This window comes from Panthera tigris, chromosome B4 (genome assembly GCF_018350195.1).
Source record: "Panthera tigris isolate Pti1 chromosome B4, P.tigris_Pti1_mat1.1, whole genome shotgun sequence".
Lineage (NCBI taxonomy): Eukaryota > Metazoa > Chordata > Mammalia > Carnivora > Felidae > Panthera > Panthera tigris.
Window position 1 is genome coordinate 139157597 of NC_056666.1, and position 15630 is coordinate 139173226.

A 15630-nucleotide genomic window follows, 5' to 3' on the forward strand; every position below is an offset into this window, starting at 1 on the left:
TGTCTGCAGGGAGTGGGCGGGGGTTCCTCTGGGGCTCAGTGACGTAATTGCGTGCCCCGCCTGCTACAGTCCTGGGCGTTTGGCAGGGACACACCATCCGCTCGGCCGCACGGACCCTCCTGCGAGTCCCCCAAGCATGGGTCCCCAAGCCGGATGGCACACAGGGCACTGCGCCCAGGAGCCGAATCAGGCCTGGAGCTCTGTCACACGGAGACTTCCCCAGGAGCTGTGGTTTCCAAGGAAGGAGGAAATGTGGAAGGAGTGGGGGTCTCGGGGGAGCAGGCGCACTTGGGCACCAACCAAAGGCGCGGCCATCGCTCCCTGGGGGGCGGGCGGCTCCCCGGCCGGGACTCCGACCGGTGCCACCGGCCTTTGTCAGCAGCTGCCGCACATCTCGATGAGTGTCGTCCCGGACGATGGGCGTCGCTCGTTCACCGTCCACCTGTTCTCCCCGCACACGCCCGCCGAGCAGGTCGTGTGTGCCCCACGCTGGCACAGGCGTTGCGGGAAGCAGGGGGCAGAGCAGGCAACCCGCCAGTGCCCGAGGAGCTCACGTTCCACTGTGGTGCGGCTGGGAGGGCGGGAGGACAGAACACCCACCGGCAGATGACAACATGGACTCCAGGACGGGGTGGGGCCGTGCCGTGTGGCCAGCCTGCTTTGGATGCAGCCGGCCAGGCAGGCCTCTGTGACCCATGACATCCGGGAGGACGTGAGGGATTTGAGGCCATGCCCACAGAGGGGCGTTTCTGGAGGAAGCAGCAGTAGGTGCAAAGGCCCTGAGGCAGGGCAGGACCCGCGGCAGGGAGCCTGCGGCACCGATGACCGTGTCACGGTGAGGAGGACGTGTGCCACTGCGTCCTACCCCCCGGGTCTACTCCTCTGGGTCTGAAGCACAGGCAGCACTATGTTCCTGCCAGGTGCCAGGCTAGCCCCGCACCCGCTGGCCCAGGAGAAACGCCCAGTAGGTGGGCAAGGTGGTTGAGGACAGAGCTGAGGCTGGAAAATGCTTTCCTATAGAACAAGTTTTTTCATTTGCTCATAAATGTCTGCGTGATCCCTGCCAGGGCATAAAACGTGCCATCAGTGGTGTTTGCTGAGAGCAGAGCTCAGATTCTTCTAGCAAAGTCACCAGGGCCACTTTATGGACACATAAACCCCAGCCTCTGGCTTCCTGGGGCGCCGGCTACCGCGGAAATACATCAGAAATACACTCTCGCTCTCACGTCCCCGGGCGTGGGTTCCGGAGGAAGCAATGGCCTTGGCAGGGGTTGTCGGAAGGGGGGTCTTCGTGTGTTTTCCCAGGACACAGGCCTCTGCGATCTCAGATCTGGGCCCCGTGCTCGTAATGACAGCAGAAGGGGTCTGGGGACATCGGGCGGGAGACCACCTGCGGGCGTGGGAAACAGGAGTCTCCACGCCTTCTGTGTTAGAACCTCCCCTCCTGGGACAGAGCCCCCTGGTCTCACGGAGACACCGGCTGTAGCCTGGGCTGCCCTGCTTTGGGAACGTGCTGGAAACGAAGTCCAGAACCCTGTTTGCTTTCCTGTCCATTCCAGCTTTTGGAAACCAGCGACACTTGCACCCTGCTCCCTGTGGCTTGGTGCCTGCCGGCTTCTCTGCCCCCGAGCCTCTGCCGTAGTGTCACCCGGCCCCAGGGCCCTGCGTGACGTCCAGCTCCTTGGGCGACATCTCCCTGTGACGTCTCGGGGCCCCTGGGCGTCCCTCCTCCCCTGCAGGGCACACAGATGGGACACGTGGATGAACGCACCACAGCCGCTCTCACGGCAACGCTTCCTGTTTGCGTGATGATGCCTGAGACAGCCCCGTGGCACGTGGCAGAAACAGGAGGGCCACCAAGGCATCAGCTCCTGAGCTCCGATCAACCGTGTCCTTCCCCATAAAGTGAGAGCCGTCCCACCTAGAATGACAGCAATTCAGAGAAGGCGGCCCTGCCACGCACGAGACGGGGGCCCGACAGGTGGACGGGGGAGGGTCAGAGCAGCCACGGACCCGAGTGCCCAGCGCCCGGGACGCACCTCTTACAGGAGGCGTGCGGAGTCCCGGCCCGTATGGGTCAGCCCACGTCCTTCGGGGACAGCAAGGAGCCTCCCTCAGTAAGAACAGGATGGACGCCGAGATGGCCTGAGAAAACATAGCCCCTTCCCCAGACAGGAGCCCCTGAGGGAGGAAAACACCCACGTTTCCTTCCTACCCGCCTTCCCTGGGGGGCCCCTGGGAGCGCCCCCCTTAAAGCTCCCCGAGCCACGAGCCCCCTCTTGGGCTGCAGTCCATCTAGGTCTCTCAGGGAAGGGCTCTCGTTCCTGCCTTGACACCTGGACCCCCGAGGCCTCTCCTCCCTCTCCTCTCCTCTCTCCCTCCACCCGTCCTGAGAGGCACCTGCCTCTCCTCTCTCCCTTCCTCGCACGCTGCAGGGCCCGCAGGAAGGAGCCTGTCCCGCTCTGTGTCCCCAGACTTCTCGCCACGCGAGCGTCAGATGCACGTCCAGATGTTTGCCCAGTGTCTGTGGGCAGGGGCTCGGGGGGGATCGGCTCGGATGTGCTGGGATCCTTCTGAACGTGCTGCAGCTCCTGTGTCCCAGGATCTCAGGACTGGAGGGGGGGGTATGGCGGTCACAGGCAGGAGTCTGGGTGAAGGAGAGGCATCTTTACCAGCAACGAGGACCAACTCTTCTGTAGCCAAAATGTCTCCTGCGCAGCCAGCTGGTGGGTTCCGGAAGGTTCTATGGCGTGTGTAGCGTTCGTTACGGAGCGGTGTAGTGTGGCCGTACCACCCTGGACACTTGCAGACAAAGAGCCTGGCGGACGAGGGGACAGGGCGTGAGCACGACCGCGAGCGGGTGCCCCAGGGGACCCCGCAGTATCGGCCCTGGTTCCCACACCCCTGTGGCTCCACGCGGACGCGACCTTGCTCCCGTGACGCGCTTTGGCTGCACAAACAGCAGATGTGATGCGGGCAGGTATTCAGAAGGCGCCGGCTCACTAGAAAGTGCGTGCTCTCGACGCTCCGACTCCTTCCCACCAGAGGATGCGAGCAGCCCGCCGGGATCAGCAGCCGAAACTCGCCGCCAGGCTCAGCCCACGTCGCTGGACGAGAGCTGGGCCCCTGACCCCTCGGGGACATGAGACAGCAAGGCCAGAGAGCAGCGGAGGGTCTCAACGGTCCTGGGGAGAAAAGCCGACCTTTTCCAAGGTAGAATTCTACGTCCAGCAAAGGGAGACTCCCCAGATGACGATGAAACAGAGATACTGCAGAGGATGCTCTCGGAGCGTCTTCCTCCAGTGGGTGGGACGGACGGGGGGACAGGGAGTGGTCCCAGGAGGAGCCGGAAGGGGCAGGCGCGACGGGGGGCAGGACGCCGGTAACAGAGGGAGGACGGGGCTAGGAGGTCCTTCCCGGGGCCACAGTCACAGTCCGCACCCAGTTCTTCAAAAGTGCCTTGCAAGGCTCTGTGCAGACGGGTAAAGGCAGGAAGAAACGGAGGAGAATCCGCTTTGGCAAGCACGCTACCGTGTGAAGCACGGTTTTGTGGCTTTCTTCCCTGGGGCTGCCCCCCAAAGCCAGCCGTGGAGACGCAGGAGCACAGCCCTGCCAGCTGGAGGCGGCAGGTGCCAGGGCGATGTGCATCGGCGAGGGCGCACGGAGGGGGCAGGAGCCCACGGCCCCCGCTGACCCCCGAGCAGCACCGGGCAGAGCGCGGACAGGGAAGACGTCGGACGACAGACAGACGAGCTCGCGCCTCCGACCCAGCGCAGGGCAGGAGGCTCGTCCGGCTCGAGGTATCGAAGCAGAGGACCCGGGGTGGCCCCGGAGGCAGTGAAGGTCGAGGGAAATCTCAGAAGCCAGAGACCGTGAGCGTGGGTGAGCCCCCCGTCCAAACGCTCGGGTGAAGGGTGCGCACGGCGGGTCGGTAAAAATTAAGCGCAGCCGGAAGCCGAAACAGGACGCGACGGCCCTAAGCAGAGACGTCAGCTTCCTCTGGCTCCAGGGGCGCAGAGCTCACGGGCAAAGCGACTGCCCTCCGTAACGAAACCCGACGAGCTCAGAGAAATACAGACACCCAGAGTGTCCACATCTTAATTAACATGACGATCTTTCCCCTAAAATTAGAAGGATCGGGAAAGCGCGATCTGTGCTCGGGCCTAGAAACCCAGGCTCAGCCGGCTTCTGTTATGTTTAGCACACATTTCAAAGCAGCTCTTACAAATATGTCTAAACAGCACGCCTGGGCGGCTCAGCCAGTTAAGCGTCCCACTCTTGATTTCGGCTCAGGTCACAATCCCGTGGTTTAAGGGTTTGAGCCCCGAGTTGGGCTCTGTGCTGGCAGCCCGGAGCCTGCTTGGGATTCCCTCTCTCTCTCGCTCTCTCTCGCTCTCTGTCCCTCCCCCACGTCTCTCCAAATAAGTAAAAATTGAAAAATAAAAATGTCTAAATAATTAAAGCAAAATGTGGTACTAATGAGTGAATAGGTAGAGAGTTTCAACAGAGAAGTGAAAATTATTAAAAATATTTATTTAAAAAATCGTCCTAGGGGTGAACAATACAATAACAGAAAATAAATTGGAACGCGTACCACAGGGGCTCGACGGCTCTCTCAACGTGAGAGAGCCAGGGCGCCTGAAGACAGAGCCACAGAAGTTTTCCAATCCGAGAAACTGACAGAAGAAGGAAGACAAAATCTAAAGCCTCAGACAGCTTCGGAACCGCATCACCCTGTCCAGCGTAGGTGGGATTCGAGCCCTGGACAGGAGAAGGGACAGTGGGACGTGGGAACAGCATTTGCAGAAGTCATGGCCAAGGCTCCCCACATGCGGTGACAGGAGAACAACACAAAGAGCCACACAGACCCGTCACCCAAAGCGGGATAAACACAGGAAGCCACCGCCAAGGACTTGACGGTCCAACCTGCGGAAGACTGAGACCAAGAGCGAGTCCCAGAAGTGGGGGGGGAGAAGGGTGGGGCCGCCGCAGAGGGGACAGCGATGTCACGGGCGACACACTCCCCATTATGCGCGGTGGAGGCCACAGGCGTGGAACAGGTGCGCGTCTGAAGTGTTGAGGTGCAAATCCGTCAACCAAAACTTCTAGATCCCAAGAAACTATTCTTTGAAATAGAACGTGAAATGAAAACATTTCCAGTAAAACAGAGCAGAGCGGAGAGGGCTCACTGCCCGCGGTACGGCTGATGCATCACAGAAATGTGAATACACACCTGTGTGTGCATCCTCGTAATTGCTGAAACACCTGCGCCCACTTGAGACAAAAATGCTATCACTGTATCGCGGGGGTTAAAATGCACCGAGGTTTTGTTTATTTATTTTTTAATTTTTTAACGTTTATTTATTATTGAGAGACACAAAGAGACAGAACACGAGCCGGGGAGGGGCAGGGAGAGAGAGGGGGACACAGAATCCGAAGCCGGCTCCGGGCTCCGAGCTGTCGGCACAGAGCCCGACGTGGGGTTCGAACCCACGACCCGCGACATCCTGACCTGAGCCGAAGTCCTAACCGACTGAGCCACCCAGGAGCCCCTATTTATTTTTTCCTATAGGCACTTAGCCCAAGAGGTGAACAGCACAGGTAGAAAACATCCTGCCTCAAGGTTCCCATGTTTGTTCCGAAGTAATTTACTATCGACCTTACGCTGATCGTGGTGACAGAGCATCACCCCAGCACAACCACTAGAAAGTGACGCAAAGACATTTTACCTAAAAGGTAAAAAATGGAGGTGAAGTGTATGCCACTGAGATTGGTAAGCACAAAAGAAGGCAGGAAAGGGAAAATAAAGAAAAATGAGGTGGGACGAGAAAGGAGAAGTCAGAAATCACAAAGGGATCAATGCCAAGCCCGTGGACAGTTACATTCAGTATAAACAGAATAAACACTCCAGGGGCGCCTGGGTGACTCAGTCAGTTGAGCGTCTGACTTCGGCTCAGGTCACGATCTCGCGGTTCGTGGGTTCGAGCCCCGCGTCGGGCTCCGTGCTGACGGCTCGGAGCCCGGAGCCTGCTTCTGATTCTGTCTCCCTCTCTCTCTGCCCCTCCCCAGTTCATGCTCTGTCTCTCTCTGTCTCAAAAATAAATAAACGTTAAAAAAAAATTAAAAAAAAAATAAATGTTACATACTTAATTGAATTAACTTAAATGTTTTGACTTGCATGGTAACAAAGCACAGCATACTAAAATCCGGGCACTGGGACTAAAGCAGTGCTTAGAGAAATTATTCAGCTTTGGAAACTTCTAGCAGACACCATAAACGTCTGAAATGGTCGTTGCAAGCTTTCGCCTCACACAGCTAGTATAACAGGAGCGGAGTAGCCCTGAGCGGGAGTAGAAAGAACGAAATAACTCAGATAACAGCACTCATCGGTGAAAAGGGAAACGTTCAAATGATAGAGGGGAGGAATGAGACCAAAAGCTCATTTTTCAGCAACGCCTTTCCCGAGTTATGATCGGCAGGTAATTAACTGCCACGAGTTAAGTGCACAGCTGAACACATCCCGACGCGCGCACAGCCCTGGGCAACCTTCCCGCGTCTCCTCTCAGCCTGCACTAAAACACTGAAATGCCGCGGACGGGGGGCCTCAAATAAGAGGGATCCGTTTCTCGCAGGTCAGGAGGCTGGACGGTCCAAGATCACGGTGACAGCAGACTGGGTTCTGGCGAGAGCCTCCTCCTGGCTTCCCGGTGGCCAGCCTGTCCCTGGGTCCTGCACGGTGGGGAGAGCGGGAGAGCTGGCTGGGTCCCCTCTGATGGAGGCACTGACCCCAGGGGACCAGGGCTCCACCCTCACGGCCACGTCCAAACCCACGTACTTGCCCCAAACCACCACGCTGGGGTTAGGACCTGGACACAGGGTCCTGGAGGGAAGCCGGTGGGTCTCCAACAGCCCCAGTCAAGAGCACATCCACCGTCCGAGGACCCTCTTTCCCTCCTCGCCCCTACTCCCGCCTGCCTTCAGCTGACCATTTATCATTGCCTCCCTCTTAGGCTGGCTCTGCTCTCGTTTCTGGAGGTGAACGTTCACATGTTTTATTTGGGGCTTTTCTTCTTTTCCAATATAAGCATGGAAAGCTGACCCTCCAAGGCTTGGTTTTGTGGCATTACACACATTTTAATCTGTTGAATTTTCACTACTGTCCTGTTCAAAATATTTTCAGATCTCCTTGTTTTTTTTTTTCTTTTTGACCCATGAATTGTTCAGAAATGTGTTGTGTAATATCTTTAAAAAAATTTTTTTTAATGTTTATTTTTTGAGAGAGAGAGACAGAGCCTGAGCAGGGGAGGGGCAGAGAGAGAGGGAGACACAGAATCAGAACCAGGCTCCAGGCTCTGAGCCTTCAGCCCAGAGCCTGACACAATGTGGGGCTCAAACTCAGGAGCCAAACTCAGGAGATCGTGACCTGAGCGAAAGCTGGGTGCGTCACAGACTGAGCCACCCAGGCTCCCCCGTTGTATAATTTCTCAGTCCTTGGGGGATTTTTTAGATACATGAGCGTCATCAACATCTAAGTTCATGGCGTTGTGGTGAGAGCACGCGTCCCGTGTGATTTCAGTCCTCTTAAACATGTATGGAGGTGTAGAGTTTTATGGCCCAGGATGTGCGTCTCGCCAAATGTATGATATTAATTTGAAATACGTGTCTATTTTGTAAAGGTTGGGTTGGTGTTTTGTAAACATTAAGCAGGGCAGGGTGGTTGGCGATGTTCAAATCTTCTGTCTTTATGGATTTTCCGCCAAGTTTTCTACGAATTGCGAGAAGACACAGGTTAACACCCTCGACTACAGACGTGAGATGGCTCATTTTCCCCTTAATTGTGATATTTTTTGTTTAATGTGCATAAATATCAATCAGATCAAATCCTACACTGTCTTCCCTGTGTTTTGTGCGTAGCTGCTTTATGAATCGCCGAGATGGCGTGAAAGTCTCCTACTTTGTGGACGTGTGTGTTTTTCCCTTTGATTCACCAATGTTTGCTTCGGTGTCTCAAATCTCTTATCACCGTACAGGCTTACGAGTTTATCTCTTCCTGAATAACCGATCCTTCGGTCACCTGCTCGATGTCCATCTTCAGCTCACGTAACGCTGACCCATCTACGTCACCCAGTGCCGGCGTGGAGCCCGCCCTTCGTAGGCTTACCGTGTGGGCCGTGCACAGACTCAGAGACCATTTCTCTGGCGCTCTGCCCTCCGCTCTGGCTCCTTACCGTCACTGGTGCCTGTTCCCCACACCTCCCTTCCCAGTCCCCAGGCCAGAAAGGGAGGTAGCTGTGTCTCTTACGGGTCCATGCTGGGCCCACACTCGGCACGAGGCACCAAAGCCCAGAGACTCTCCCCAAGTCAGCGGCATTTCCGGGCCCCGCGTCAGCGGCATTTCCGGGCGTGGGAGGGCCCCACAATCCGCTTGCTTCTCCGTCATTCTCAGTGCCCTCAGGTGCTTACGCTTCATACTTGCTCAGTGCTCACAGCCCTCACCAGCAACGGGACTGGCCTGCAGGGCTCACGCTGTCGTACCACAAGCATTAAGCTCACCACATCTCGTCTCCACCTGTGGTGTTCGTAGCGTAAGTCAGCTCTGCGTCCTTTAACATTTTTAATGGTTATTATGTATTTTTTTAATTTTTAAATGTTTTTATTTATTTTTGAAGGAGAGAGAGACAGAGCATGAGCCAGGGAGGAGCAGAGAGAGAGGGAGACATAGAATTTGAAGCAGGCTCCAGGCTCTGAGCTGCCAGTACAGAGCCCGACGCGGGGCTGGAACCCACGAGCCATGAGATCATGACCTGAGCCGAAGCCAGACGCTTAATGGACTGAGCCACCCGGACGCCCCGAGTTATTATGTATTTATAATGCGGGAGTTATTTGGTAATGGCGTTTCAGTTCCTAAATTTGCAGGTGATTTTTAATGCATCTTTTAGTTTTTAAATTTTATCTCCACCGCGTGGTGGTCAGAGGTCCTGCTCTGCATTACAGACACGTCTAGTTCTAAACCGAGGCCTCCCTCCCAGCCTCCTGCAAGATAGAGTTTTCCATGTACGCTTGGAAAAAGTATTCATTCTTTATGTGTTCATTTCCTATCGCTTGCTTGCCGGTCTTCCCTCAGCCTGGACTTTGCAAAGGAGGCTTGAACTATCCCACCAGCATGAGGGATTCGTATGTACTTTTCCCGCGAGGGCTGCTAATTTTTATATATATATATATTTGGAAGCTCTTTTATTAAGAGTATGCGTGGTAAGTGTTGCTATATCGTATCATTAGACTGTTGTCTTCCTGTTGTGATCGTCTCTATAACAAATAATATTTTGTGCTGGAGTTTATTTTATTTTTTTTTTAATTTTTTAGCGTTTATTTATTTTTGAGAGACAGAGACAGAGTGCAAGTAGGGAAGGGGCAGAGAGAGGGGGAGACACAGAATCTGAGCTGTCAGCACAGAGCCGGACACGGGGCTCGAACCCGCGAAGTGTGCGATCATGACCTGGGCGGAAGTTGGACGCTCCACTGACTGAGCCCCCCAGACACCCCTATTTTGTGTTAATGCAGTTGTGCGAGTTCCTTGGGTTGGCATTTTCTGCTTTTCCTTTGTGTCTTTCCGGGCCCGTAATTGAGCCATGCCACGTAGAAGCCCACGTATCGAGCACGCACGTGTGAATCTCAGTTTCTCTAGTTCCACCAAAAATTGTTCCAGAATTTTGATGAGAAATGATTGAGTTCGTGGATTCTTGTGGGCAAACAGATCGTTAAGGAATTGAGATTTTACATAAATTAATGTAATGATTCTCTTCTTTTATTCGGTTGTTCTTATGGCCTCTCAATACTTCAGTGCCTTTGGTTTCTTCTTAAGGCTCTTCTGTATCTTTGGGTTTCATCCCTTTTATTTGTACACAAAGCACTTTGGGAAACTTTTATTAAGTTATTGTTGTTGACTCGATAAAATGGCCGAGCAATAATGTTGATATTTTCATGTTTCTATTTTCTATCTTTCATTTGTTTTCCTTGTCTTACACCACTAGGTGAGAATACTCTTAACTTGGCCCAGAGTTTCCAGAGAATGCGTCCAGGAATTTTCTCCCAAAGCATGTTTGCAGTCGATGTTTATAGAGAAGCTACATTAAGATGTTTGATACTTTCCATAGTTGTCTCAGGGTTTTTATCAGGAATGGGGTTAAATTTTTAAAAATGCACTTTCCTGCCTCTAGTCTAATAATTGTACAGTTTTTCTGTGGTGAAATATAGTGTGGGGGGTTAATGCATCCCTTTTACTCCTAAGAAAACCCAGTTTGGTCAGGAGTAATTTTTAATGGATTACTGCATTTGAATTGTTAATATTTTAATTGATTTTTAAAAATCTATGCTCCTAAGTTATACTGACCTACAATTTTCTTTTTCTTATACTGTCCTTGCCTGGCTTGGGATCAAAATTACACTCACCTCGTAAAATGAGTTCTTTCATTTTTTATTGTCTGGAAAACCCTTTATGAAATTGGAATGATCTGTTCATTGACTGTTTGGTAGAAGTCACCCATAAAACCATCTGTGCTTCTTCTTAAATTGAAAATATGGTGTGGGTGGACTTTAAAATACTTAGCCGGTTTCTTTAACGGTTATAGGTCTATTTAGGCTTCCGATTTCTTTTTGGGTCATTTTTTGGAGGTTATACTTTTCCAGAAATTTGTCCAGTTTTTTCAAGCTTATGCATTTATCGGTGCAAGTGTGTTTATAGAGCTCTCCCACCTGTACCGTCTTGACTCAGGAATTCGTTACGCATCAGCATGGTACAGGAAGGGTCTGAGGAATTGTAAAAAAAGGACACACTCGTCCGTCCAGAACCTGTGTTCAGAATCGGATCCCGGGCAGCCCTTCTGAAGCCCCGTGCCCCTTCCCCAGTTACCGCTGCCTTCGTGCAAATCATTTTCTTTGTGCAAATTGTCTTCTTATGTTTCTGCATAGCTTTGTGGTCTAAGGATGTATCCATAAGTTTACGTTGTTTACCCTAAAATGTGAGTATGAAAGTCAACACTGGCTTTATGAGGAAAGAGTAGTATCATGACTACGTGGGTGAAGGCGCCCAAGGAAACAAGCAGAAGAGAATTTCTGGGAGGAAGCCTTGTCTGGGTCTTGGAGAGTTGATCAGAGCGTCCTGCGGAATTCCGGGAGCAGGCGACGCATGCGGCCGGAGCGCGAGGGCCCGCTGCAGTTGGGGCACCTACAGGGGCTGTCGTACAGATCAGGGGCTTCGTGTCCTAGAGGAACCTGGCCAAGCGCTGGGCTGGCCATGGCGTCCTCCGGTGCCCAGGATCAGGTCAACACAGATGTGCCTGACGGGTGGAATGCAGGCCCTACGGCCGGCTCGGAATTCAGGGCTGGATGGCCAAGGAAACCACATCCACACCCTTGACAGGCACCCCCAGGTGCGTGGCGCTGGGCTAAAGAAATGGCTCTGTGGTGACGAGGTCCGGGGTTAACCATAAAATGCCCCCTGTGGGACGTGCTCCAGCTGGATGTGCTCCAGCTCTGCCTCTGATGAACAGCTGTCCACACAGGGTGATGCCACCAGCATCCCGAGGGTGGCGGCCACCACTCTCCCACGTCGGATCTCCTGTGGCCTGTGACCTGCGTCACCCCTTTGTGGGCTTGGTCTTCCAGCTTGCCGGGCGCTTCCTGAGAAGGACTCACCAGAAGCAACGTTTTCAGATCCCACTTACCCACAGTCATTCTTCATTTTATTCCACATACTTCATGGATGTTATTATCGAATCTTAAGAACCTATTTAAGAGCTTGGCCGGAAACCATTTCCCTCCTGACTTTTGAAGCCAATGCTCCCCTGTCTTCTTGGTTTCTGTCGCTCTGAGAAACCCACAGCCGTTTTGATTCCCCATCCTTTTATCTGACCTTGATTAATGCAGTGTCTTCGTGTTCTGTTTTAAAATTTCACAAAGATGAGCCTTGGGGTGAACCTATGCTCTTGGTGGGGCTTTCAAATCCATCAATGTGTGTCCTTTGTTTCTGAGAACTTTTCTTGAAAAAATTTTGATGAGTTAATCTCTTCTGTAACTTCTGTTATTTGGGTGTTGGACCCTCTGGACCAGTCTTCAAATTTCACTTCTTCATTTTTCATATGTTTGTCTTTATCTCTGCCAACTTTTTATGAGGTTATCTCAACCTCATCTTGCAGATTTCTTTAGAGGTTTCCGTTTTGACTGCCATATGTTTAATTCCCACAGCCATTTTGTTGCTGATTTGAGAATCTGTTCTTGTTTTATAGATAGCGCTTGTTCTGGTTTTATGACTGCAGTATTCTCCTTATTTGTCTAGGGTATTAGATGACTTTTTTTGAGTCTCTGCTCTCTGAAAGGCCCTCGTTTCCACCAGTGGTGCCATTCTGTCTACTTTGGCCTCTCCCCAGCCGTCCCACACCATGTGGGAGACCTTCACTGCACTTGAGGATCCTTGCTGGATAATGAATGGTGGGGGTCTAGAACATGGTCTGGAATCTCTTCGTACATAGATGAAATCACTGACTTTGAATTCTGCTAAGAGGAGGTTGGGATGGGCTGTTTGCTAGAAAATCCCCACCCTGTGTCCATTCCTCAGATATTTCCTCTTGGGTGGATCTGATTCCCCAGAAAATTGTCTTCTCATTTTGGCCAAAAAGGGAAGGTGTGTGTGCCAGGTTTTGTTTTGGGGGTTGGTTGGTTTGTTTTCATTTTTATACAGTTCCCACATCTCAGTTGTGCCCTATGGAGAAAATACCCCTCCGGATGCCTGCAGGGGTACTCCTCCCCTCTCTTCTCTCCCTCCCTCTCTTTTAAATTCTCTCAGAAAATCAGTTAGGTTCTCAGCCTTCCTGGCTGCTGCTTGGGATTCAGATTTCTCAGGCTCACTCAATCACTTATTGTTCATTGGTCTGTTTCTCAGCTTCAAAAATTTTGTTCCTTTTCTTCCCATCTGTTTAGAGTTTTTGAAAAATTTTCAGGTTTAAAAAAAAAAAAACATACAGTGTTAGTGGAAATTTGGGGAAGTTGCTGAAAAATGGAATGTGTGATTCACCGTCCTAATCTGAAAATTGTCTTATCTTTTTTCTTTTAATTTTTTTAATCTTTATTTATTTTTGAGAGAGAGACAGCGTGTGAGCAGGGGAGGAGCAGAGAGAGAGAGGGAGACACAGAATCCGAAGCAGGCTCCAGGCTCCGAGCTGTCAGCACAGAACCTGACGTGGGCTCGAACTCACAGACTGTGAGATCATGACCTGAGCCCAAGTCAGACGCTTAACTGACTGAGCCACCCAGGCGCCCCCCAAAAATTGTCTTATCTTTAAAGAGAGGATAGGACCACTCTACATCTGTAGTCACAAACCCCTTTTACATTCCTAGCACTGGCTTATTTGTCCTAAAAATGCATTAGACTTCTGGGGTTTTGAGGGTGTTTTTTTAATGTAAATTTCATTGAGCTTGTCAATTTTAATCATTCTTCCTTTTTTTCTCAAAAGAATACCCTTTAGGTTTGGGGGCTCCTAGCTGTGTTTCGTTTGACTTCTATTTCATTGAGTTCCACGCTTTTTAAATTGCCTTTATTACAGGTGTTTTGTATTCACACCATTGTTCTTTGTTTGTTGTTTCTTCTAAATTCCTAGTCCTTGACTCTTAATCCTTCTTCTTCCCAGTGCGAGTATTGAAGGCTGTAAACTTTTCTCTACTTTTACACCTGCCACATCCAACATGTTTCAACACAGAATTTTCTCATTGTGTAGATGGAAATATGGTATAATTTCCCTTACTATCTATGCTCTAAACAAGTAATTTTAAAGTAGGTTTAAAATTTTTTTAATATGTATAATTTTTCATTGAAACTTTTATTGAGATGATTGGGGATTCCCATGGAATTGTAAGAAAGGATCCAGAGCAATCCCATGTACATCGTGCCCTGTTTTCTCCACGGAAAACATCATGCAGAATTACCACACTAGGTCACAAGTAAGGGATAGAATCCACTGGTCTTATTCAGTTTTCCCCATTTTCATGGTACTCGTGTGTGTGTGTGTGTGTGTGTGTGCCCGCGCGTTCAGTTCTATGCAGTGTTATCCCCGAGATAGGTTCATGCATCCAACAACAGAGAAGACACCAAGAAGTTCCCACACCCAGGCCCCTTTCTAACCATGCCCACCCTCCCTCTCACCTGCCTTCCCCTCCTACCCCTGGCAGACACTGCCTCCATTTCTAAAGCTTTGCCATTTAAAAGTGTAATGTCAGTGGACTCCTACGGTATGCAGCCTTTTCGGATGGGCCTTTTGCTCCATGCAGTGCCCTGGAGACCTATGTGAGCGGATGCATGGACAGTCCTCTGGTTCCCTCCACTGCTGACTATTGTTTCAGGGTGTGGACGGACCCCAGTTTGTTGAACTGTGCTAAATGTTACCTTGCCGTTGGTTTGCAATGTAATTATGTTCACAAAATATATTGTTTCATTGTAAAAAGTGTTTTGGCTTTGAAACATGTTGGGATCTGACTTATAGTCTAAATCCAGGCCAATTTCTGTAAGTGTTCTCTGTATAATTGAAAAGAAAGTGTCTCTGCAATTTTGAGGCCCACAGTTCTGCAGTCCAGGTTTTCGTTAGATCCATTTGTTAATTGTGTTGTTTCAATCTTTTATATATTTGTCAATAAATATGTTTGCATCTTAACTTACTGTGAAAGCTCTGTGAAAATCTTCCAGTATGGTGCTGGGTTTACCTATCTCTCCCTGACATTATAAAATGTGGAGATATGTATGTGCACTCATATTTAGACATTTTAATGTTCCCTGATGAATTTCGCATTTTCATTATAAAGCCACCCTCTTCATTGCTGGTAGCTTTAATTCCATTTTTCACGTAGCTTCGCCAAGATAGCTTTTATCTCACTAGCTCCCAAGACTGTGTCTTTCTCTTTGCTTTCAAATTTTGTTTTCTTATGTTGTAGGCATGTCTCTTGTGTTTATCAGATGTCTGTTTTCCTTAAATCATTGAATTGTCATAATTAGTTATATTTGAATATTTTCTACGTAGTAAAACTTTTTGTTGTGCTATTTTTCTGTTTTATCTGAGTTTTTTGCTTTTTTCCTCTCCTTTCTTTTTCTTGGAAGCAGGATCTGTGTGTGTGTGTGTGTGTGTGTGTGTGTATGAACCTCATGTCAGAAGAGCCAATACGACACCCAAAGGGACCAGGAGAGGGACAGTTCACTGGAAGCTGGGGGGAATGAATGATGGGCGATGTAGGCCACTTTGAGAGGAACAGTAACCCTCTGTCAAGGGGCACAGCAGCTCAAGGACACCCGAAGTGAGGAAACTTGAGGAATAAGCCCCCTGAGCCCACACTCCTCCATTCCTTTGATCTCTCATCGGGTCTCCTTACTGCCCAAATTCAGCTGCAAGCCAGTGGGCTCAAGAGATTGAGGGGCAAGCATAAGACATCCAGCATCACTGGCTACATAATTATCCCGATTTATTTTAGAAGCTCAAACAACTTAATCATTACTTCTGTTACTTGATTTATCAGCTTTCCATAACACCTATGGTCTCCTGAACCATACGAGGTGACCAATGAGGTCACTCTTTATTCAGTCTCTAGCTTGCC